The sequence below is a fragment of the Oncorhynchus clarkii genome, chromosome 12 (assembly GCF_045791955.1).
Source record: "Oncorhynchus clarkii lewisi isolate Uvic-CL-2024 chromosome 12, UVic_Ocla_1.0, whole genome shotgun sequence".
Classification (NCBI taxonomy): domain Eukaryota; kingdom Metazoa; phylum Chordata; class Actinopteri; order Salmoniformes; family Salmonidae; genus Oncorhynchus; species Oncorhynchus clarkii.
In genome coordinates, this window is record NC_092158.1 from 36,490,372 (window position 1) to 36,515,736 (window position 25,365).

The window sequence follows — 25,365 nt, forward strand, 5'->3', positions numbered from 1 at the left end:
CAACACGATTTGAAAAGGAGTGCAAGCCTTTATCGTTCGTTGGCTTTTTTACAGAAAAATTTGGTGATCGACTAGAAATGTCTTGAAGATCGACCGGTTGGCGACCACTGATCTAAGGAGATCTCTGAAGCTGCCACGCTACTCTTCTACCGTTAAAATACATTTGTGCATGACACAAGTAATTTTTCCAACAATTGTTTACAGACAGATTATTTCACTTATAATTCACGATATCACAATTTCAGTGGGTCAGAAGTTTACATACACTAAGTTGACTGTGCCTTTAAACATCTTGGAACATTCCAGAAAATGATGTCATGGCTTTAGAAGCTTCTGATAGGCTAATTGACATCATTTGAATCAATTGGAGGTGTACCTGTGGATGTATTTCAAGTTCTACCTTCAAACTCAGTGTGTAGTAGGATGTCCCTTGGGGGCATCCGTACCTATGTAGGACATGCAAGGGTTAGGTTAATAAACAGGCTGGATGGTACTTGTGTCTTTACTCTCCAGTTTGATCACCAAGTGCCCTACCACTGGTCAAATGTTATTACTGGGCCCGTACAGTTTTTTGTTTGTAGAGAGCAAAGGGCCATCTCTGCTATAGCTATACAGCCTATTTGGGATAGCTGTCACTGCTGCCCCAGTGTCTAGTTTAAATGACACAACCTCCCCATTGAGTTTAATGTCAATGCCAGCCAGTATTGTTTCCCTTTACTTCTCCCAGCAAAATGCTGTCCTGCTGTACCTCCTCTGAAACCTCATGCATTTGCTTTAATCAACAGACAGCTGAAAAGTGTCCTCTCCTGTGACATTTCCTGCATTCAGCATCCTTTGCTGGGCAATCTTTCCATCTGTGGAAAGGGGATTTCCCACATTTGCGACAAACATTTGAACTAGCTACTGGTGCTGTCTGTGATTGTTTTCTCCACATCTGTCTCTGTTTTGTGTTCCCCTCCGTTTTTTTTTATAGCTCTGTATGAAAATGCATGTATTTCCTCACTCTCTTCGTTCTGCAAGGAGCTGCTGTCGCGCAGTATCGTCTGCTGTCTTTTTACTGTCTCACTCTGCCTAACCTGGTTTACAGCTTTGGACAAGGTAAGCTGGGAATCCAACTGTAACTTTTCAGAAAGTTATATATTCCTTATTCCGACCACAATCCGATCTCGGATCAGCTCTTCCCTGAGCAAGCCAAACTGACAATGTTCTGCTGGTTTGTGAACAGCTGTGATAAAACTGTCGGTGGTTTCACCCTGCTCCTGTTTGCGCATATTAAACCTAGCTCTCTAAAAAATAATGTTGTGTCTCCCTACAAAATGCGTTTCCAAACAGTCTTTAACGGCACTGTAGTTAAGTTTCTCTTCCTCGGTCAACGTTGAAGCATTTAATATATCCTCGGCTTCATCACCCATAGAGTAGATCAGTGTATTAACTTGAAATGCCCCATTTTTCACGTTTAAGCCTGATGCTACCCTGTACCTTTCAAAGCGCCTGATCCATTTCGGCCAGTACAAACAAAATTCTCTGGGGGACTAACGCGAAATCCTTCAGCACTAGCCACTGGCCTGTCCGTGTTTGCGCCAGAGCCCGTTGAACTTGGAGTCGCAAACCCTGAAATCCCGCCAGCTTCTTCCTCTTGCAACATGTTGCTTAGCAGTAGCTTAGTCCTTGCTCGTTAGCTAGCAAAATAATGATATGCGCTGTTTTATTTCCAACACTGTGCCCTCCCTGCTTTGAAACAGCCTGAATGTATGATTTACTTGGTACCTCCTTCACGTTTATGTGAATTTTAAAACCACTTCTGACACCATGTAGTATGATCTAAAATAAAGATGCGCGACCACGAGGTTCTAGCTCTAGCCTTTTTATTAAACTAACCCTTGCATGTCCTACATAGGTATGGATGCCCCCAAGGGACATCCTACTACAAGTGCCTCTTTGCTTGACATCATGGGAAAATCAAAATAAATCTGCCAAGACCTCAGTAAAAAAAATGGTAGACCTCCACAAGTCTGGTTCATCCTTGGGAGCAATTCCAAACGCCTGAAGGTACCATGTTCATCTGTAAAAACAAAAGCATGCAAGTATAAACACCATGGGACCACGCAGCCGTTACCGCTCAGGATGGAGACGCATTCTGTCTCCCAAAGGTGAATGTACTTTGGTGTGAAAAGTGCAAATCAAACCCAGAATAACAGCAAAGGACCCTGTGAAGATGCTGGAGGAAACAGGTACAAAAGTATCTATATCTACAGTAAAACGAGTCCTACGAGTCCATAACCTGAAAGGCCGCTCAGCAAGGAAGAAGCCACTGCTCCAAAACCACCATAAAAAAGCCAGACTACGGTTTGCATCTGCACATAGGGACAAAGATCATACTTTTTGGATAAATGTCCTCTGGTCTGATGAAACAAAAATAGAACTTTTTGGCCATAATGACCATCGTTATGTTTTGAGGAAAAGGCGGGAGGTTTGCAAGCCAAAGAACACCATCCCAACCGTGAAGCACGGGGGTGGCAGCATCATGTTGTGGGGGTACTTTGCTGCAGGAGGGACTAATAGATGGCATCAAGAGGCAGGAAAATTATGTGGATATATTGAAGCAACATCTCAAGACATCAGTCAGGAAGTTAAAGCTTGGTCGCAAATGGGTCTTCCAAATGGACAATGACCTCAAGCATACTTCCAAAGTTGTGGCAAAATGGCTTAAGGACAGCAAAGTCAAGGTATTGGAGTGGCCATCACAATCCCTGACCTCCATCCCATAGAAAAATTGTGGGCAGAACTGAAAAAGCGTGTGCGAGCAAGAAGGCCTACAAACCTGACTCAGTTACACCAACTCTGTCAGGAGGAATGGGCCAAAATTCACCCAATTTATTGTGGGAAACTTGTGGAAGGCTACCCGCAATGTTTGCCCCAAGTTAAACAATTTAATGGCAATGCTACCAAATCCAAAATAAGTGTATGTAAACTTCTGACCCACTGGGAATGTGATGAAAGAAATAAAAGCTGAATGATTATTATAAATGATTCTCTCTACTATTATTCTTACATTTCACATTCTTAAAATAAAGTGGTGATCCTAATTGACCTAAGACAGGGAATTTTTACTAGGATTAAAATAAACTGAGTTTAAATGTATTTGCCTAAGGTATATGTAAACTCCCGACTTCAACTGTATATTTAAAATAGAGGACAAAACACACATCACAACACTACACAAAGAGAGACCTAAAGACAACAACATTGGCAACAGATAACACAGTATGGTAGCAACACAACATGACAACAACGTGGTAAAAACACAACATGGCAGCAGCACAGCATGGTAGCAGGACAAAACATGGTACAAACATTATTGGGCACAGACAACAGCACAAAGGGCAAGAAGGTAGAGACAATAATACCTTACACAAAGCAGCCACAACTGTCAGTAAGAGAGTGTCCATGACTGAGTCTTTGAATGAAGAGATTGAGATAACTGTCCAGTTTGAGTGTTTGTTGCAGCTCCTTCCAGTCGCTAGTTGCAGCGAACTGAAAAAAGGAGCTACCCAGGGATGTGTGGGCTTTTGGGGAACTTTAACAGAATGTGACTGGCAGAATGGGTGTTGTGTGTGGAGGATGAGGGCTGCAGTAGGTATCTTAGATAGGGGGGAGTGAGGCCTAAGAGTGTTTTATAAATAAGCATTAACCAGTGGGTCTTGCGAGGGGTAAACAGAGAGGACCAGTTTACAGAGGAGTATAGAGTGCATATCTGATGGCCGAATGTAAAGAATATCGAGCTGCTCGAGAGCACCCTTACCTGACAATCTATAAATTACATCTCCCTAATCTAGCATCAGTAGGATGGTCATCTGAATCAGGGTTAGTTTGGCTGCTGGGGTAAAAGAGGAGCGATTACGATAGAGGAAACCAATTCTAGATTTAGCCTTAGCCTGCAGCTTTGATATGTGCTGAGAGATGAACAGTGTACCATCGAGCCATACTCCCAATTACTTGTATAAGGTGATTATCAGGTATGAAGTTAACACCCAGATGCAGACAACTTCAAATAAATAATGGTTTAATAATCCAACAGGGGCAGGCAATAGATAGTTCAAGGCAGGCAGGGGTCGGTAAACCAGAGGTGGGTCAATGGTACCGGACGGCAGGCAGGCTCAGGGTCAGGGTGGGCAGAGGTTAATAATCCAGAGGTGGGGCAAAGGTACATGTCGGTAGGCAGGGTCAGGGGCAGGCGGAGACTAGACAGCGAAGAGTCATCTCAAAGTCCTGGTTGGCTCGCCTCGACTGGCCGGTGGACTGGGGGTGGAATCCGGAGGACAGGCTGGCCAACGACCCAATGAGTGTGCAGAATGCCTTCCAGAACCATGACAAGAACTTTGGACCCCGGTTGGAGACCATGTCCACCGGGAATCCATGGATCCGGAAGATGTGCTGCACCATAAGCTGGGCCGTCTCCTTGCCCGACGGTAGTTTGGGGAGAGGAATGAATTGGGTGGCTTTGGAAAACCGGGCGACCACAGTCAGGATGGCAGTGTTGCCCTCAGACGGGGGAGACACGTGACAAAATCCGGGGATATATGAGACCAGGGATAGTGAGGGACAGGAAGTGGTTGGAGAAGACCAGCCGGAGTTTGCAGAGGAGTCTTGTTCTGTGCTCAGACCGTGGAGGCAGCGATAAACATGGCAACATCCGGAACCATAGCAGGCCACCAAAACCGTTGTGGCACGAAGGCCAGTGTCCGAGGAGAGCCCGGGTGACAGGCAAGCCTGGAGGAATGGGCCCACTCCAGGACTGCGGAGCGGACAGCGTCAGGCACAAACATCCAGATATCTGAGCCCTTCCCAGGGTTCAGCTGGGACTGCTGCGCCTCCCGGACCTGTTTCCCTATACCCAAGCTGAGTGCCGTCACCAGACACGAGGTGGGAAGGATTGTCTCGGGCTCCGAGGTGGTAACCGTGGGGTTATAGCGGCGAGACAGGGCATCCGGCTTGACATTCTTGTACCCCGGCCGGTAGGAGAGGGAAAAGTTTAACTGGGTAAACAGCAGGGCCCATCTCGCTTGCCTGGAGTTGAGGCGTTTGGCTGTGTGGAGATACTCAAAGTTTTTGTGGTCGGTCCACACAATGAATGGATGTTCCGCCCCTTCTAGCCAGTGCCTCCATTCCTCCAACGCCATCTTCACCGCGAGAAGCTCCTGATTCCCCACATCGTAGTTCCTCTCTGTGTCATTGAGGTGGTGGGAGAAGAAGGCGCAGGGATGCAACTTAAGGGCCAGGGAAAAATGTTGGGACAGGACAGCCCCCACTCCGACATCTGATGCTGATGATCATCTGATGCTGAGGCTTTGGATGTCGGAGTGGGGGCTGTCCTGTCCCAACATTCTGCCCCTTAAGCTGCATCCCTGTGCCTTCTTCCTTCACTGGAATCAGGAGCTTCTCGTGGTGAAGATGGCGTTGGAGGAATGGAGGCACTGGCTAGAAGGGGCGGAACATCCATCACGAACTGACTCCACCACGAACTGACTAGAAGGGTCAGGATGAACCAGGATAGGAGCAGTGGTGAAGCAGTGTTTAAGATCCTGGAACGCCTTGTCAGCATGCAGAGGACCACATGAATGGAACCTTGTAAGAGGTGAGTGCAGACAGGGAGGAGGCCAGGGTGCTTTAACCCCGGATAAAGCGGCGATAAAAGTTGACGAACCCCAGGAAGCGTTGCAGCTGCACCCTGGACATAGACTGAGGCCAATCCACCATCGCTCTCACCTTCTCGGGATCCATCTGGACACTCCCAGCAGAGATGATGTAGCCCAGAAAGGGAATGGTGGAGCGATGGAACTCACATTTTTCCAGTGTGGCAACCAAAAAGCTCTCATCGGCCCCAGAGTCCATGAGGACCCGAAAAGATTTGGACTGGCTTCCCCACAACAGAATGACATGAAAGGGGTGCGAGTAAGGGAAGCAGAAAAGTTATCCATGAGACCCACCAGAGTAGTCGCTCCTACCGGTGAGCCTGGTCTTTTACCGGGCAAGAGGACACAAAATGACCAAAAGTATCGCAGTACAGACTGCTCCTTGTGTTGATCCTGTGTTGCTGTTCCGCTGGCGATAAACTAGCTCTGACTAGTTGCGTAGGTTCGGGAAACAGTGCCTCGGCCATATTCAGTGACTCTCGAGGAAGGTCGGAAAACTTTGGGTGCTCTCGGCAACGTTGGGGACTTCCGGAATGACTCGGAGGTGAGGTGGAATCCCTGGACGTGCGAGCAAAATTGAATTTCCTCTCCATCCGTCGTTCCCGCAATCGGCCATCGAGGCGGATGCTCAAAGCAATGAGGGAGTCAAGATCCGTGGGTAACTCCTGAGCAGCAAGTCCGTCCTTAACCTCCTCCGAGATGTCATGCAGGAACATGTTGAACAGTGCTTCCTGGTTCCACACACTCTCTGCTGCCAACGTGCGGAAATCCACCTCATAGTCGGCCATTCTGCGGGCGTCCTGCCGGAGCTGGATTAGCTTCCAGGAAGTTTCTCTCCTGGAGAACAGGGCATCAAAAACCTTCCTCACCTCTCCCACGAATCCCTCCAGACTCACGCACATGGCCAGCTGTTGTTCCCATACGGCGGTAGCCCAGGTGAGAGCCCTCCCAGACATCAGCGGGATGAGGTAGGCTATCTTGGAGCGATTCGAGGGGAAGGAGGAGGGCTGAAGCTCGAAAATTAGGGCACACTGAGATAGGAAAGCCCGACAGGTGCTCGGCTCTCCATTAAAGCATTCCGGGGAGGTAGGGGGTTACCACCGTGGCAGGCTTCCCCCCAGACAACCAGCGGAATTGCTCCAGCAGCATGTCCAACGCCCGGTCATGGTGCTAAGCCAATGTTTGGACCCCCTCCGTAAGACCACGAAGCAATTCCTTGTGCCTACCAATGGAGGCTCCTTGGGAGGAGATGGCGTTGCACAGCTGGCCAGGGTCTGCTGGGTCAGTCATGGCTAGTTCGTACTATCAGGTATGAAGGTAAGACCCAGATGCAGACAACGCCGAATAAACAATGGTTTAATAATCCAACAGGGGCAGGCAATAGACAGGTCAAGGCAGGCAGGGGTCAGTATACCAGAGGTGGGGCAACGGTACCAGACGGCAGGCAGGCACAGTGTAAATACACTGGGGATAATGGGGAAGATGGCCGACACCAGGAGGAGGGTGGAGACAATCACAAAGACAGGTGAAACAGATCAGGGTGTGAATCCATACAATTGACTTGTTATCAATGCATTAAATTACAGTAAAGAAAATAAGTAAATAACTAACCATTCTGTAACATCAATTGTATATTAAGATTTGTTGTTGTCTGTTGAAATTATATGTAGGGCCTCCCGGGTGGCACAGTGGTTAAGGGCGCTGTACTGCAGTGCCAGCTGTGCAGTTGTGGCACAGTGGTTAAGGGCGCTGTACTGCAGTGCCAGCTGTGCCACCAGAGACTCTGGGTTCGCGCCCAGGCTCTGTCGTAACCGGCCGCGACTGGGAGGTCCGTGGGGCGATGCACAATTGGCCTAGCGTCGTCCGGGTTAGGGAGGGTTTGGCCGGTAGGGAAATCCTTGTCTCATCCCGCACCAGAGACTCCTGTGGCGGGCCGGGCGCAGTGCGCGCTAACCAAGGTTGCCAGATGCACAGTGTTTCCTCCGACGCATTGGTGCTGCTGGCTTCCGGGTTGGATTGCACTGTGTTAAGAAGCAGTGCGGCTTGGTTGGGTTGTGTATCAGAGGACACATGACTTTCAACCTTCGTCTCTCCTGAGCCCGTACAGGAGTTGTACCGATGAGACAAGATAGTAGCTACTAAACAATTGGATACCACGAAATTGGGGAGAAAAAGGGGTCAAATTAAAAGAAAAGAAAAAAAAGGTATGTAATGGATACTGTGGCAGGTATCCTAGTGGTTAAGATAGTTTGAATCCCAAAGCAGGCAAGGTGGAAAAATCTGCTGTTCTGCCCTTGAGCAAAGCAGTTAAAACCCCAACAACACCAGTTCGCTGACGACATGGACGTTGATTAAGGCAGCCCCCGTGCACCTCTCTGATATCATAAAAGTCAAATTTCTAAATTGAAGGTACACTACAAATACAATTACAAATATAAGCAGAGTATACCACACATTAGGAACACCTTCCTAATATTGAGTTACACCCCCCACTTTTGCTGTCAGAACAGCCTCAATTTGTCAGGGCATGAACTCTACAAGGTGTCGAAAGCGTTCTACAGGGATGCTGGCCAGTGTTGACTCCAATGCTTCCCACAGTTGTGTCAAGTTTGCTGGATGTCCTTTGGGTGGTGGACCATTCTTGATACACACGGGAAACTGTTCTTGACACAAACAGATGTGCCTGGCACCTACTACAGTACCATACCCAGTTCAAAGGCACTTTAAATCTATTGTCTTGCTCATTCACCATCTGAATGGCATACATACACAATCCGTGTCTCAATTATCTCAAGGCTTAAAAATTCTTTATTTATTTAATTCATTCTTTTACCTGTTTCCTCCCCTTCATCTACACTGATTGAAGTGGATTTAACAAGTGACAATAAGGGATCATAGCTTTCACCTGGTCAGTCTATGAAATGCGAAAGTGATCTTGACTCAGAAAAGGTTGATGACCACTGACCTAGAGGAAATAGCAGGCTGCCCGTCTCACTTCATCTGGCCACGCCCTGCAACAGCTCTTCTAGTGCCACCCCCCAGTCACCTAACAACCAGCGCACTGTGCCCAGGGTCACGTACAGGGACAGTTGTGTCAGAAGCTGGAAGAGGACAAGAGCCATTACAGTTGGTTCAGATGAGACACAAGAGGCACCACTGTCTTCAACAGAGTAGATATTTCCCAAAAAGTCTACAAAAGTACATTTGCTGACTATATGGTCAGTATCAGTCAATATCACTCTCCATCCCATCAACAGAATATTTATGCAAATCAAATCAAAGTTTATTTGTCACGTGCACCGAATACAACAGGTGTAGAACTTGAAACAGTGAAATGCTTACTTACAGGCTCTAACCAATAGTGCAAAAAAGGTATTAGGTGAACAATAGGTAAGTAAAGAAATAAAACAACAGTAAAAAGACAGGCTATATACAGTAGCGAGGCTATAAAAGTAGCGAGGCTACTTACAGACACAGGTTAGTCAGGCTGATTTAGGTAGTATGTACATGTAGATATGGTTAAAGTGACTATGCATATATGATGAACAGAGAGTAGCAGTAGCGTAAAAGAAGGGTTGGCGGGTGGTGGGTGGAGGGACAGAATGCAGATAGTCCTGTTAGCCAATGTGAGGGAGCACTGGTTGGTCGGCCCAATTGAGGTAGTATATACATAAATGACTATGCATATATGATAAACAGAGAGTAGCAGCAGAGTAAAAAGAGGGGTTGGGGGGGCACACAATCCAAATAGTACGGGTAGCCATTTCTAAGGTAGAGGTCTTTGGCACCTCTAAGGTAGAGTGAATGGGACAGGTCACTTTCACCAGAGATCTTCGCCAGACTGGCGGGCGTCTTTCAGTAAAACTGGGTCGTTTTTCTTTGCGATTACCTTGCCAGCGTCGAAGCTGCAGTCCACGGCGAGATAACAGGGTGATACATTTGATTTGATAAATACACAGCGTGTTCCATTAGCATCAAGTCAGCTGTTCAGAGGAACCGTCTTTTTCTCTACCTGCGTTACACAGTGCAATTTTACACCGACATGCAGTTTTATTAATGAAGATGGGTAAATGTTAGTCTGTTATTTACCATTTAACAGCAGTAGTCAAGTGGCTGTCTTTCTCCAGCACGGTTTCCCAGGTGGTGTTGAGCACAGGGTCACCTGGCTGCAGCCTAGCTACGGCCCCCATGAGACAGCACACAATCATGTCACTCACAGCTCAGAGATTCCAATGATCACTCCCACTGATAGGTCAGTCATAGATAACAATCTAAAATCCTACCACTAAGTAGAAGGGAATTACTCAATTGGATCTTCATGCAACACTCACTTTTATATTCTTTATATAATAATTTATGTGTAAAATAACCTGTAGAGCTAAATGACCTGTAGAGCTGGTGGGACATGAGGAGGTCTATGGCCTCGTAGACCTTGTTGATGGACAGGAGATGCGAGGCAGCCTTGAGGAACTGTTTCTGAAGACACAGCTGCTTCACATAGGCATCCACTGTACTCAGCCACACCTGGTAGCAAGCTGAGGGTTTCACAAATACTATTACACCAGCATGCATACATACTGTACAGCACTGTACCACAGAGAAACACATTACTTTGTCAAGGAGCAAGATAACAACAAATTATACTAATTGCCTAGTTGGTTGCTGAATCAGAAGAGCTTAATATTGTAAATATGCATTCTAAACTGGAAAAAATAGGAAAACATTTAAACTTTAAATTAGTGCTCTTTACCCATACATTCAACAGAGAGCAGGTGATCACTCAGCTCTCCTTTCCCAGGGGCCTCCTGCAGAGCACCTGCGATGTCACCTTTCTACAGTCTTGGGTACACCACAGACTCATAGTGACCTGCCTCCACACACCTATAGAGTACCTACTCATTCAAGGGTTTTTCTTTATTTTTACTATTTTCTACATTGTAGAATAATGGTGAAGACATAAAAACTAGGAAATAACACATATAGAATCATATAGTAACCAAAAAAGTGTTGAACAAATCAAAATATATGTTATATTTGAGATTCTTCAAAGTAGCCACCCTTTGCCTTGATGACAGCTTTGCCCCCGGTGATGCGTTGTGCAGACCGCACTATCCTCTGGAAAGCCTTGCGGTTGAGGGCGGTGCAATTGCCGTACCAGGTGGTGATACAGCCCGACAGGATGCTCTCGATTGTGCATCTGTAAAAGTTTGTAAATGTTTTAGATGACAAGGCAAATTTCTTCAGCCTGCTGAATTTATATGTACATATTGTATTCATCCCTTTACATTTGCATGTATTTGTGTGTCTTAGGTAGTTTGTGAATTTGTTAGATTACTTATATTACTGCATAGTCGGAACTAGAAGCACAAGCATTTCGCTACACTCGCATTAACATCTGCTAACCATGTGTATCTGACAAATACAATTTGATTTGATTTGCTGCACAGAAACCACTACTAAAGGACACCAATAATAAGAAGAGACTTGTTTGGGCCAAGAAACCCGGACAATGGACATTAGACCAGTGGAAATCTGTCCTTTGGTCTGATGAGTCCAAATTAGAGATTTTCTGTTCCTACCGTCATTCATAGTTTTGATGTCTTCACTATTGTTCTGCAATGTAGAAAATAGTACAAATAAAGAAAAACCCTTGAATGAGTATGTGTGTATGTGTTTCTGACTGTGGCCAGGTTGAGACAGTCTTGCTGGAGGTCTTCCCTGGGCCGGTGGTCCATGGACATACTGAGGGGCAGCATGGAGTGAGGCTTCCTCTTCTTTAGAGACACCTCAAGAAGAAAAGACAGCAAACACTAAAGGGGGTTGCAGTGGATGGAGACTGATCATGCAGACTTATACTTGTCATGATAAGTAAAGGAATAGGACTTGTAACTGTGTGTTAGTTGACATAGGGTGCTGTGGTTTTCCTGGTCAGGTCAGTGGTCAAGAAAAACTCAGGGCTCTATGAACAATAATGTTCTTGTTGGTTTCTCCACTTTTTTTCATTTCTTTCTTTACAGTTAATAAGGATTTCCCTCCATTTGTGTACTTTCTCCACCACTGGTATGTCCATTTAATTATTGGATGAAGAAACTGAAAGGAAATGAGTAGTAAGTGTGACATGATAATTCTTAACTTGTACGGCAGCAATTAAAGATGCAATTGAAGATGACTGGATTGAGACAGCCTGAATGTAATGATGGACTGGACATGGCTACAGTGCTACCTGTCACAGATGAGATACTAGTGGTCAACTCCACAGTGATGCTCTGTGTTTGTTACCTTTGGGGGGCTTGGAAACTCCTGCTTGGACACGGCCCACTCCTGCACAGTGAAGTAATTTGCTCCCGTCCAGACCTGGTCTGGGTCCACAGGAGACCACTGGACACACTGCTGCCGGCCCCTGTGAGCCCTGTAGTTACAAATCCCCTCCTCCTTCTGCACATCCCACAACTGAGGATCACATATAGAACAGTAGTTTTAATAGAATAATAATATAATACATTGCAATTCAATAGCGGCTGATTGGAATTTGTAGCAGCAAAACCATATTCCCATCTACAGTATATACAGTAATGTTTATGCATTGGGACTGACTTGTGCTGTACCATCACGACAGAGGTGACCAGTCACCTGTCGTGATGGGGCCTCCAGCCAGGCCGGTCATCTTGGCAGTGTGAACCGCCAGGCTCCAATACACCTCGGTCAACACAACGGGATTCTCTAGGGGAGTCTCTGAACACAGACAAGAAAAAAAAGAGCATTTTAGAAATTAAAATACTGTGAAATTAACCAGAAATGGTTAACTCGTACCAAAAACGTAAAACAGCATATACAGTGAGGGGGAAAAAGTATTTGATCCCCTGCTGATTTTGTACGTTTGCCCACTGACAAAGAAATGATCAGTCTATAATTTTAATGGTAGGTCTATTTGAACAGTGAGAGACAGAATAACAACAAAAAAAAACAGAAAAAAGCATGTCAAAAATTGTATAAATTGATTTGCATTTTAATGAGGGAAGTAAGTATTTGACCCCCTCTCAATCAGAAAGATTTCTGGCTCCCAGTTGTCTTTTATACAGGTAACGAGCTGAGATTAGGAGCACACTCTTAAAGGGACACCTGTCCACAGAAGCAATCAATCAATCAGATTCCAAACTCTCCACCATGGCCAAGACCAAAGAGCTCTTGAAGGATGTCAGGGACAAGATTGTAGACCTACACAAGGCTGGAATGGGCTACAAGACCATCGCCAAGCAGCTTGGCGAGAAGGTGACAACAGTTGGTGCGATTATTCGCAAATGGAAGAAACACAAAAGAACTGTCAATCTCCCTCTGCCTGGGGCTCCATGCAAGATCTCACCTTGTGGAGTTGCAATGATCATGAGAACGGTGAGGAATCAGCCCAGAACTACACGGGAGGATCTTGTCAATGATCTCAGTGCAGCTGGAACTATAGTCACCAAGAAACAATTGGTAACACACTACGCCGTGAAGGACTGAAATTCTGCAGCGCCCACAAGCTCCCCCTGCTCAAGAAAGCACATATACATGCCCGGTCGAAGTTTGCCAATGAACATCTGAATTGTTCAGAGGACAACTGGGTGAAAGTGTTGTGGTCAGATGAGAGCTCTTTGGCATCAACTCAATTCGCCGTGTTTGGAGGAGGAGGAATGCTGCCTATGACCCCAAGAACACCATCCCCACCATCAAACACGGAGGTGGAAACATTATGCTTTGGCGGTGTTTTTCTGCTAAGGGGACAGGACAACTTCAAAATCCCTCCTGAGATGTGTGCAAATCTGGTGGCCAACTACAAGAAACGTCTGACCTCTGTGATTGCCAACAAGGGTTTTGTCACCAAGTACTAAGTCATGTTTTGCAGAGGGGTCAAATACTTATTTCCCTCATTAAAATGCAAATCAATTTATAACATTTTTGACATGTTTTTCTGGATTTTGTTGTTGTTATTCTGTCTCTCACTGTTCAAATAAACCTACCATTAAAATGATAGAATGATAATTTCTTTGTCAGTGGGCAAATGTACAAAATCAGCAGGGGATCAAATACTTTTTTCCCTCACTGTATATCATATACAAACAGGACAGTAATGGTATATACAGTGCATTCAGAAAGTATTCAGACCTCTTGACTTTTCCCACATTTTGTTATGTTACAGCCTTCTACAGTATATACAGCCTTATTACAGCCTTGTTCTAAAATTGATCAAATAAAAACATGTCATCATCAATCTATACACAATACCCATAAGGACAAAGCGAAAACAGTTTTTTTTTGTGCAGATGTATTAAAACTTAAACAGATACCTTATTTACATAAGTATTCAGACCCTTTGCTTAGCAACTCAAAATTGAGTGCATCCTGTTTCCATTGATCATCCTTGAGATGTTTTTTGAGATGTTTCTACAACTTAATGTGGTAAATTCAATTGATTGGACATGATTTGGAAAGGCACACACCTGTCCATATAAGGTCCCACGGTTGACAAGGAATGCCAGAGCAGAAACCAAGCCATGAGGTTGAAAGGATTTGTCCGTAGAGTCCAGAGACAGGATTGTGTCGAGGCACAGATCTGGGGAAGCGTACTAAAACATTTATGGGGCATTGAAGGTCCCCAAGAACACAGTGGCCTACATCATTCTTAAATGGGAGAAGTTTGGAACCACCAAGACTCTTTCTAGAGCTGGCCGCCTGGACAAACTTTAGCAATAGGGGGAGAAGGGCCTTGGTCAGGGAGTTGACCAAGAGCCCGATGATCACTTTGACAGAGCTCTAGAGTTCCTCTGTGGAGATGGTAGAAAGTTCCAGAAGGACAACCATTTCTGCAGCACTCCACCAATATGGCCTTTGTGGTAGAGTGGCCAGACAGAAGCCGCTCCTCAGTAAAAGGCAGATCAAATCCCGCTCGGAGTTTGACAAACGGCACCTAAAGAGCCTCAGACCATAAGAAACCAGATCCTCTGGTTTGATGAAACCAAGATTGAACCCTTTGGCCTGAATGCCAAGCGTCACGTCTGGAGGAAACCTGGCACCATCCCTATGGTGAAGCATGGGGTTGGCAGCATCATGCTGTGGGGACATTTTTCAGCGGTAAGGACTGGAAGACTAGTCAGGATCTAGGTAAAGATTAATGAAGCAAAGTACAGAGAGATCCTTGATGAAAACCTGTACCAGAGCGCTCAGGACTTCAGACTGGGGTGAAGGTTCACCTTCCAACAGAACAACGACCCTAAGCACACAGCCAAGAGGACGCAGGAGGGGCTTCGGGATAGGTCTCTGAATGTCCTTGAGTGGCCCAGCCAGAGCCTGGACTTAAACCCGATCGAACGTCTCTGGAGAGACCTGAAAATAGCTGTGCAGCAACACTCCCCATCGAACCTGACAGAGCTTGAGAGGATCTGCAGAGAAGAATGGAAGGAACTCCCCAAATACAGGTGTGCCAAGCTTTAAGCGTCATACCTGTCACGGATTCCTCCGGTACTGTTGCTCATTCCAAACAACAGCTCCGAGGTCTACGTCACCGGCATCTAGGTGTCACTGAACTGTTTCATTAAGGACACATGGTCCCGTTCCCCTTGATTAGTAATTCTATGTATATGTGCCCTCTGTTCACCATTGTTTGGTCGGTTATTGTTCCCATGTCCGTTGGTCTTGTGAGTACCTGTGCTTTGTTGTTTCGGCTTTCATGCTGCTTGTATTGTGTACTCGCTATTACGGATCTCGTCCCGTGCATTGTTTACAGGTCTCGTCCTGTGCATTATTACTATGGGTATTTATTAGAGGTTTAACCTCGCTCTTTTGTTTGGGTTTACATCCCTGTGTTTTGTATACGTGTTTGTCTTGGGCTTCGTCCTCGTGCTTTTCATGGCATGTTGTGTTTTTGGGTAGAGTATTAAAACCCCCTATTACGTATTCCTGTGCCTGTCTCCAATCATTTATACAATGTGACAGTACCCCAAAAACTCAAGACTGTAATCGTTGCCAAAGGCACTTCAACAAAGTACTGAGTAAAGGGTCTGAATACATATGTAAATGTGATATTTCAGGTTTGTATTTTTAGACATTTGCAAAAATGTCTAAAAACCTGTTTTTGCTTCGTCATTATGGGGTATTGTGTGTAGATTTATGGGTGGGAAAACAATTGAATCTATATTAGAATATGGCAGTAACATAACAAAATGTGGAAAAAGTCCAAATCAAATCAAATCAAATTTTATTTGTCACATACACATGGTTAGCAGATGTTAATGCGAGTGTAGCGAAATGCTTGTGCTTCTAGTTCCGACAATGCAGTAATAACCAACAAGTAATCTAGCTAACAATTCCCAAACTACTAACTTATAGACACAAGTGTAAGGGGATAAAGAACATGTACATAAAGATATATGAATTAGTGATGGTACAGAGCGGCATAGGCAAGATACAGTAGATGGTATTGAGTGCAGTATATACATATGAGATGAGTATGTAAACAAAGTGGCATAGTTAGAGTGGCTAGTGATACATGTATTACATAAAGATGCAGTAGATGATATAGAGTACAGTATATACATATACATATGAGATGAATAATGTAGGGTATGTAAACATTATATTAGGTAGCATTGTTTAAAGTGGCTAGTGATATATTTTACATAATTTCCCATCAATTCCCATTATTAAAGTGGCTGGAGTTGAGTCAGTGTGTTGGCAGCAGCCACTCAATGTTAGTGGTGGCTGTTTAACAGTCTGATTGCCTTGAGATAGAAGCTGTTTTTCAGTCTCTCGGTCCCAGCTTTGATGCACCTGTACTGACCTCGCCTTCTGGATGATAGCGGGGTGAACAGGCAATGGCTCGGGTGGTTGATGTCCTTGATGATCTTTATGGCCTTCCTGTGACATCGGGTGGTGTAGGTGTCCTGGAGGGCAGGTAGTTTGCCCCCGGTGATGCGTTGTGCAGACCTCACTACCCTCTGGAGAGCCTTACGGTTGTGGGTCTGAATAATTTCTGAATGCACTGTATATGGTAGATATACGGTAGATATACATGGTAGATATGTAAAACTAAAGGTCTAAGAACAACAACATTGACGTATACGCTGATTCTGTGAGCTAGTTTATTTGCAAGTGGTGATGTTGTACCCACTGTGACTATTAAAACATTCCCGAACCAGAAACCATGGATTGATGGCAGCATTCGAGCAAAACTGAAAGAGCGAACCACCGCTTCTAATCATGGCAAGGTGACTGGAAACATGAACGAATACAAACAGTGTAGCTATTCCCTCCGCAAGACAATCAAACGAGAAAAGATTCAGTATAGAGACAAAGTAGAGTCGCATATTCAACGGCTCAAACACGAGACGTATGTGGCAGGGGCTACAGTCAATCACGGATTACAAAAAGAAAACCAGCCCTGTTGCGGACATCAACTTCTTGCTCCCAGACAAATTAAACAACTGCTTTGCTCGCTTTGAGGACAATACAGTGCCACTGATATGTCCCGCTACCAAAGCCTGTGGGCTCTCCCTCACCGTGGTCAACGTGAGTAAAACATTTAAACGTGTTAACCATCGCAAGACTGCCGGCCCAGATCGCGTCCTCAGAGCATGCGCAGACCAGCTGGCTGGTGTGTTTACGGACATATTCAATCAATCCCTATCCTAGTCTGCCGTGCCCACATGCTTCAAGATGGCCACCAATGTTCCTGTTCCCAAGAAAGCTAAGGTAACTGAACTAAATGACTATTAGCACTCCTGTCATCATGAAGTCCTTTGAGAGACTAGCCAAGGATCATATCACCTCCACCCTACCTGATAACCTAGACCCACTCCAATTTGCTTACCGCCCCAATATGTCCACAGACAATGCAATCACCATCCCACTGCACACTGCTCTGATTGTAGAATAATAGTGAAGACATCAAAACAATGAATTAACAAATATGGAGTCATGTAGTAACTAAAAAGTGTTAAACAAATCAAAATATATTTGATATTTGAGATTCTTCAAAGTAGCCACCTTTTGCCTTGATGACAGCATTAGACACTCTTCCAGCTTCACCTGGAATGCTTTTCCAACAATCTTGAAGGAGTTTCAACATATACTGAGAACTTGTTTGCTGCTTTTCCTTCACTCTGCAGTCTATCTCATTCCAAATAATCTCAAATGGGTTGAGGTAGTGTGATTCTGGGGGCCTGGTAATCTGATGCAGCACTCCATCACTCTCCTTCTTGGTCAAATATTCCTTACACAGCCTGGAGGTGTGTTGGGTCACTGTCCTATTGAAAAATAAACGATTGTCCCACTAAGGGAAAACCAGATGGGATGGCGTATTGCTGCAGAGTGCTGTGATAGCCATGCTGGTTAAGTGTGCCTTGAATTCTAAATAAATCACAGACAGTGTCAGCAGCAAAGCACATGCGGAGATCCTCCGTTCACCTACTCTGAGTCTTACAAATTCTTACAAAGACACAACATTTGGAACCAAAAATCGCAAATTTGGACTCATCAGAACATAGGATAGATTTTCACCGGTCTAATGTCCATTGCTCTTGTTTCTTGGCCCAAGCAGGTCTGTTCTTATTGTTGATGTCCTTTAGTTGTGGTTACTTTTCAGTAATTTGACCATGGCCTGATTCACGTCTCCTCTGAAGAGTTGATGTTGAGATGTGTCTGTTACTTGAACTCTGTGAAGCATTGATTTGAGCTGAAATTTCTGCTGTTGGTAACTCTAATGAACTTATCCTCTGCAGCAGAGGTAATTCTGGGTCTTCCTTTCCTGTGGTGGTCCTCATGAGAGCAAGTTTCATCATAGCACTTCATGGTTTTTGCGACTGCAACTGAAGACACTTGTTGAAATTGCCCTCATTGACCACATTGACTGACCTTCATGTTTTAATGTAATGATGGACTGTCGTTTCTTTTTGCTTATTTGAGCTGTTCTTGAGATAATATGGACTTGGTCTTTTACCAAATAGGGCAGTCTCCTGTTTACCACCCCTACCTTGTCACGACACAGCTGATTGGCTCAAACACATTAGGAAGAAAATAAATTCCACAAATTAATGTGACTACCTCATGAAGCTGGTTGAGAGAATGACAAGATTGTTCAAAGCTGTCATCAAGGCCAAGGGTGGCTACTTTGAAGAATCTCAAATAAAATATATTTTGATTTGTTTAACAGTTTTTTGGTTACTACATGATTGCATATGTGTTGTTTCATATTTTGATGTCTTCACTATTATTCTACAATGTAGAATAATAAAAAATAAAGAAAAACCCTTGAATGAGTAGGTGTCCCCCATTTTTGCCCTAAGAACAGACTCAATTTGTCAGGGTATTAACCCTACAAGGTGTTGAAAAAAACATTACACATGCTGACTCCAATGCTTCCCACAGTTGTGTCAAGTTGGGTGGATGTCCTTTGGGTTGTGGACCATTTTTGATACACAGGGGAAACTGTTGAACGTGAAAAACCCAGCAGTGTTGTAGTTCTTGACACAAACTGGTGTGCCTGGCACCTACTACCATACCCTGTTCAAAAGCACTTAAATCTTTTGTCTTGTCCATTCACCCTCTGAATGGCACACATACACAATCAATGTCTCAAACGTCTCAAGGCTTAAAAATCCTTCTTTAAAATCTCTTCCCCGTCATCTACACTGATTGACGTGGATTTAACAAGTGACATCAATAAGGGATCATAGCTTTCACCTGAATTCACCTGATCAGTCTATGTCATGGAAAGAGCAGGTGTTTGTAATGTTTCATACACTCAACGTATATCTTCCAAAACCATTAGTTTTACATTGCTACCATTCCAAATAGAGCCCTCTGCCGGCTCACTGCTGCCTCTGCACCCCATTTACCCTCTGCATCATACCTTGAGATGTGCACTCTTGTCTTTAACACAGATCATACAACATATCAACAGGAGATTTAAACACTCAGATCTCAAAATATGATTTGGCACCAGCATACACACCCGGGGAACTCACCTCACCTATGACGGCGGTCGTGGACCTAGACCACGGCGTTGCTGGATCCAGAGGCCAGGAGATTCTACAGCTTGGGCAGGGAGCTGTGGTCATGGTGTCAGCGCAGCACGTTGATGATCTTATGGTGCTGCTGGATGGTACACAGCAGCTTGAGAGTCGGACCTGGTACACCTCTATGGACCTGAGAGAGACAAAACCAGGAATTATAGTTGCCCCAATACAATTTTAAGCACTTTGAGACCTAGTTAAAATAGATACATAAATAAAATGACCACATTCAAATCACTTTTTCCCAAAGTGCATTTAAACTTCGTAATACATTTTACAGTAAAACCGTCAGTACAGCTAGTCTCCTTTTAGACAGGCACTCATCAATCATTTTAGATGACAGTTGCCTCCAGTTAATTCTCCAGGCCTATACACAGTTTAAGGGAAGACGACTCTCCCGTCCTCATTGCCAATGGCCACAACTTTACCATCTGGTTTCCAGCTGAGATCTGTGTGGGGTGGCAGCTTGTGCTGCAGAAAATAGAACATGACCTTCAAAATGTATTCAAATTAACACCATTATATTCAATTGCACATCGCCACATGCAGTGACTGGGTAAAATACTTAGGGAGTTATGTAGAAGGTCCTGCTGAAAAGTAATAGATAAATACATAAATGTAGAGAGCCTCTCCATCTCACCATGATGCTGTTGGTGTACGTGATGACCCTGTCAATGTCTGTGGCCTCTCCTGTCAGTTTCCAGGGGTTATGCTGTAGGAAGAGGCCCTCTCCAGCACAGCTATACAGGCTGTAGGACAGCCAGTCTCCTGCTCCACCAGGAGATTACACACTGACTGTTACACACTGTTTTAGCACCCTGTTGTCTCTCTTATTCATGCACACACACACACACACACACACACACACACACACACACACACACACACACACACACACACACACACACACACACACACACGCAAAGGCATACAGACCATCATACTCATCCAGCGTATATTATGGTAAAGTCTGACACAACACTAATCAGTCAACGATAACCCTCAAGAGGTCACATCTCAGTCTCAATGTTCACATGCCACTCTAGGCCACCAGCAGGAGGAGGAGCCACGCCAGCAAAAAGTATCTAAACAAATTAACATGGTCTTTGTTGGTTTAGAAACCATCAGCAGATCCTTCACACAGCAGCAATTATGTTTACTGTTTCAAAAGGCTGAATGACGGATATGGTAATCAAAATGTCATCTGCCGGAAGCTGGTAAAATTAACTTTCCACCATCTTGATTTCCCAATGAACGGCTCAGGGAGAGAGGTAAGCGTTTTCTCAACTCAATTATGGAGTATATTACAAAAGCGTCAAGAGATGTTTTCTGCTGACTCATGGCTTTGGCACAACGCCCACTCGCAGAAGTTGCTGGGTCAGAGAGTGCTCAGCATACAGTACACACACTTAGATAGACTTAAGAGCTTACCAATTGACAGAGGGGTGACTGGGGGTTCCCAGGCTAATGTGCACACAGCCTTTTTGTGATAAGTGCTGGATACCTGAGGAGGCCTGGGAACAACACAATAAAGACCATTCATTAATGTCATAACAGGTATGAAATGTAATTATCTTGGTGAGAAATTACGATAATCACTAACAGTTTGAATTTGATTAAACCGCCACTATACAGTATCTCAGATATAAATAGATGTATAAATATAGCAGCCTGGTCTCATAGACTAGACGTACGATAATAAACGTAAAGTAAATTAAAATCCGGACCTCTCAAATTTGTATGATTGGTTACGTTTGGTATGGTTACATAAGCCAGAAGGTTTCTTAAGGAAAAAAAGGCTAAAACTAAAGTTGGGTGGTTGGTTGGGAAGGATGAATGGATGGTTGGGCCTATAACGCATAACGCAAACAACCCAAAGGTTGTGTGTTCAAAAATCATTACAAACAGCATTTTTACAGATTTTGCAACTACTTACTACATTTTAGCCACTTAGCTGACCCTTCACCTTTAACATAATTCCTAACCCTAACCTTAACCCCTAACCCCTAGTAGGCTTGGGTGGTATCCAGATTGTAATACTTTCATACCAACCTTGTAACATCCCGGGATATTCGTTAATACCGGCACTGAGCACAAGGGGTGCAATTTTCAAACCCCACTGAGCCTCTGAGATTCGAAGGTTACCAATGCTAACACGTACATGTAAAATTCCATATTGAATGCTAAGTAAATGCTAACGAGCGTTGCAAGCATTTTATACAGTCTCTGACCTAAACTATTTGCAGGACAGAAATGCCAGCTCATAAACTTATGCAAGTAACTAAAAAATGCTACTCACAGTTTGCTGCACGCACAAAACAAATATTAAACAGCAAAGCAGCTCTGCTGATACCAAGCAAAGCTTGATTTTGCAAGAAGCTAAGCACTTGGCTAGATAGTTAACTAGCTACTAAATTAGCAAACCAAATGCACAACTGCAGAGCATTTAGCACATTTTAGACAGTTAACTTAATAGTTATAAAATATCTAGCTGGTAAACATTTTGTTGTGAATTCCATACCATAACTAGATCACGTGGCGCGTGCTGCACAACAATGAGTGACTCACAAGGTTCTGGTCTCTCATCGTTGTGTACTTGTAAACAAACACCATGTCATAATAAAACGTGACAGGTGAAATGAAGAAGACAATCTTCTTTATCTCCTAACGTATTGCGCAAGTTTATGACAGGTATTTACTTAAAAAGTAGCTACAAGTATTAAAATGTATAAACATTTTTTGAATAAATAGTTTCAACGGTATTGAAGAACCATCCCTGAAGCAATTTCTAAATACCCCGGTATACGGTATATAGGGTTTACACCTCAAGCTTAACCCATAGCCTAGCTAACGTAAGCCACCTAGCTAACGTTAGCATTAGCCACCTAGCTAAAGTTAGCGTTAGCCAGCTCACTAACATTAGCCACAACAAATTGGAATTTGTAACATATTTAGATTTTTTTTTAGAAAATTCATAAGATATTGTACGAATTGCAATTCTTAACATATTGTACAGATGATTGACATCTACAAATGAATACATACCATACGAAATGTAACATATACTAATTTCATTGTCCCGGATTTACATTTACTATTTTACACAGATGCGCTAGCCATCTTCACGTTTACCATAAACCAGTAGACAATAACTGATATCAATATGCCCTAAGAGTCTCTTACCGCTGTGACTTTGGACTTGAAGCCCTGCCAGAGGGTCTTGGTGTCGTACTTGTTCTGGATGGAGAGGCTGCTCCACACTCAGATCATGCAGTCTCCCACCCCCAGGGCCAGGCAGCCCCACAGGAGAGAAGATCAGGGTGGAGGTCCCACATGATCAGCTCACCCCTACACACACAGGGGGAAGTTAGTACAAAATGACTGCTCAAAATACTAAGTATTGGCAAGTTGCCGACTTAATCATATTTATAATGAATAATGGTACTATCCTCAATTATGTTTTCATAGTTCATACCCAAAGCAGCTTGACACGACTTGAGATGGCTTCCCCTTGGGCTAGTGCACAGTGAGCCAGATTCTCTCCTTGACCCCCGGGTTCCCCTCTGTCCCTCTTCTCTTCAGGAACGGCAGCTTCATGGTCATCACACCTGACAGAGGAGGGGGACATAATCATCTTTAACTCCAAGAGATGGGACCCTCTTAAAGAGCAGACTGCACCAACTCTCAATAGTTGTATGATAACCATAAAAAGCTATGGAGCATGCAGGTTGATAACTCAGTTAGGTTGTTGTCTTACCTTTGCCCTTCAGCGTGCTCCAGATTCTCCTTGTCTTGTCCTTGCTCCAGGATGCAAGATAACACCCCTTCTCTGTGCCCTCTGTTACCCCATTGGTTGTTTCTGAAATATAATGTTGTCAATCAAAGGGGTAAAATGTCTTCTGTTAACCAGATCTGATGACTACAAATACTGTAGATAGTCTTCTCAGCATGCCATTTGTCACTGACTGAATACATTCTGTACATTCTAACCTCGGTGTTGTTGTTGGGCATGCTGTAAAGCATCTCTTTATTGGGCAGTGGGGCCCAGGCCAGGGTGTGAATCTCATCGTCATGGCCACGGAGATGATGCACTGCCTCACCCTTCTTACTGATGTCAATCAGCACAATCATGCATTTTTTGTATCTAAGAGAGAGAGATTGAGATACATAGCCGTCTGGAATGCATTCCTGGGAAGTAATTTGTCCTGGTATTTGCAGTGCGTGATGTATGCATTTGAATGGGTTCTGTAAAGTACACTTCTCAGCATGAGCAGTTATTGTAGCTCAGTTGGTAGAGCATGGTGCTTGTAATGCCAAGGTAGTGGGTTTGATTCCCCAGACCAACCATTTGTAAATTGTATGCACACCTAACCAAGTCCCTTAGATAAAAACGTCTGCTAAATTGCATATATTACTATACATGCATGCACCACTTTTGTGGAAGTATGAAAGTGGTCAACATTCAGAATCTTGATGAAGATACAATAAATCAAATGCTATTCACATTCACGTCTATCTAATTCAAGTGCAGTTTTCCTTCAGCATAATAAACAGTACGAACAGTTCCTGTTCCCAAGAAAGCTAAGGTAACTGAGCTAAACGACTACCGCCCCGTAGAACTCACTTCCGTCATCATGAAGTGCTTTGAGAGACTAGTCAAGGACCATATCACCTCCACCCTACCTGACACCATAGACCCACTCAAATTTGCTTACCGCCCAAATAGGTCCACAGACGATGCAATCTCAACCACACTGCACACTGCCCTAGCCCATCTGGACAAGAGGAATACCTATGTGAGAATGCTGTTCATCGACTACAGCTCGGCATTTAACACCATAGTGCCCTCCAAGCTCGTCATCAAGCTCGAGACCCTGGGTCTCGACCCCGCCCTGTGCAACTGGGTACTGGACTTCCTGACGGGCCGCCCCCAGGTGGTGAGGGTAGGCAACAACATCTCCACCCCGCTGATCCTCAACACTGGGGCCCCACAAGGGTGCGTTCTGAGCCCTCTCCTGTGCTCCCTGTTCACCCACGACTGTGTGGCCATGCACTCCTCCAACTCAATCATCAAGTTTGCGGACGACACAACAGTGGTAGGCTTGATTACCAACAACGACGAGACGGCCTACAGGGAGGAGGTGAGGGCCCTCGGAGTGTGGTGTCAGGAAAATAACCTCACACTCAACGTCAACAAAACTAAGGAGATGATTGTGGACTTCAGGAAACAGCAGAGGGAACACCCCCCTATCCACATCGATGGAACAGTAGTGGAGAGGGTAGTAAGTTTTAAGTTCCTCGGCGTACACATCACAGACAAACTGAATTGGTCCACCCACACAGACAGCATCGTGAAGAAGGCGCAGCAGCGCCTCTTCAACCTCAGGAGCCTGAAGAAATTCGGCTTGTCTCCAAAAGCACTCACAAACTTCTACAGATGCACAATCGAGAGCATCCTGTCGGGCTGTATCACCGCCTGGTACGGCAACTGCTCCGCCCACAACCGTAAGGCTCTCCAGAGGGTAGTGAGGTCTGCACAACGCATCACCGGGGGCAAACTACCTGCCCTCCAGGACACCTACACCACCCGATGTCACAGGAAGGCCATAAAGATCATCAAGGACAAC

General features: G+C 44.6%; 1 pseudogene; it reads right to left on the reverse strand.

The window, feature by feature from the left end:
• Positions 1-8,689: 8,689 nt before the first annotated feature.
• On the reverse strand, positions 8,690-23,869 carry LOC139422457 (gem-associated protein 5-like; annotated as a pseudogene).
• Positions 23,870-25,365: the final 1,496 nt, after the last annotated feature.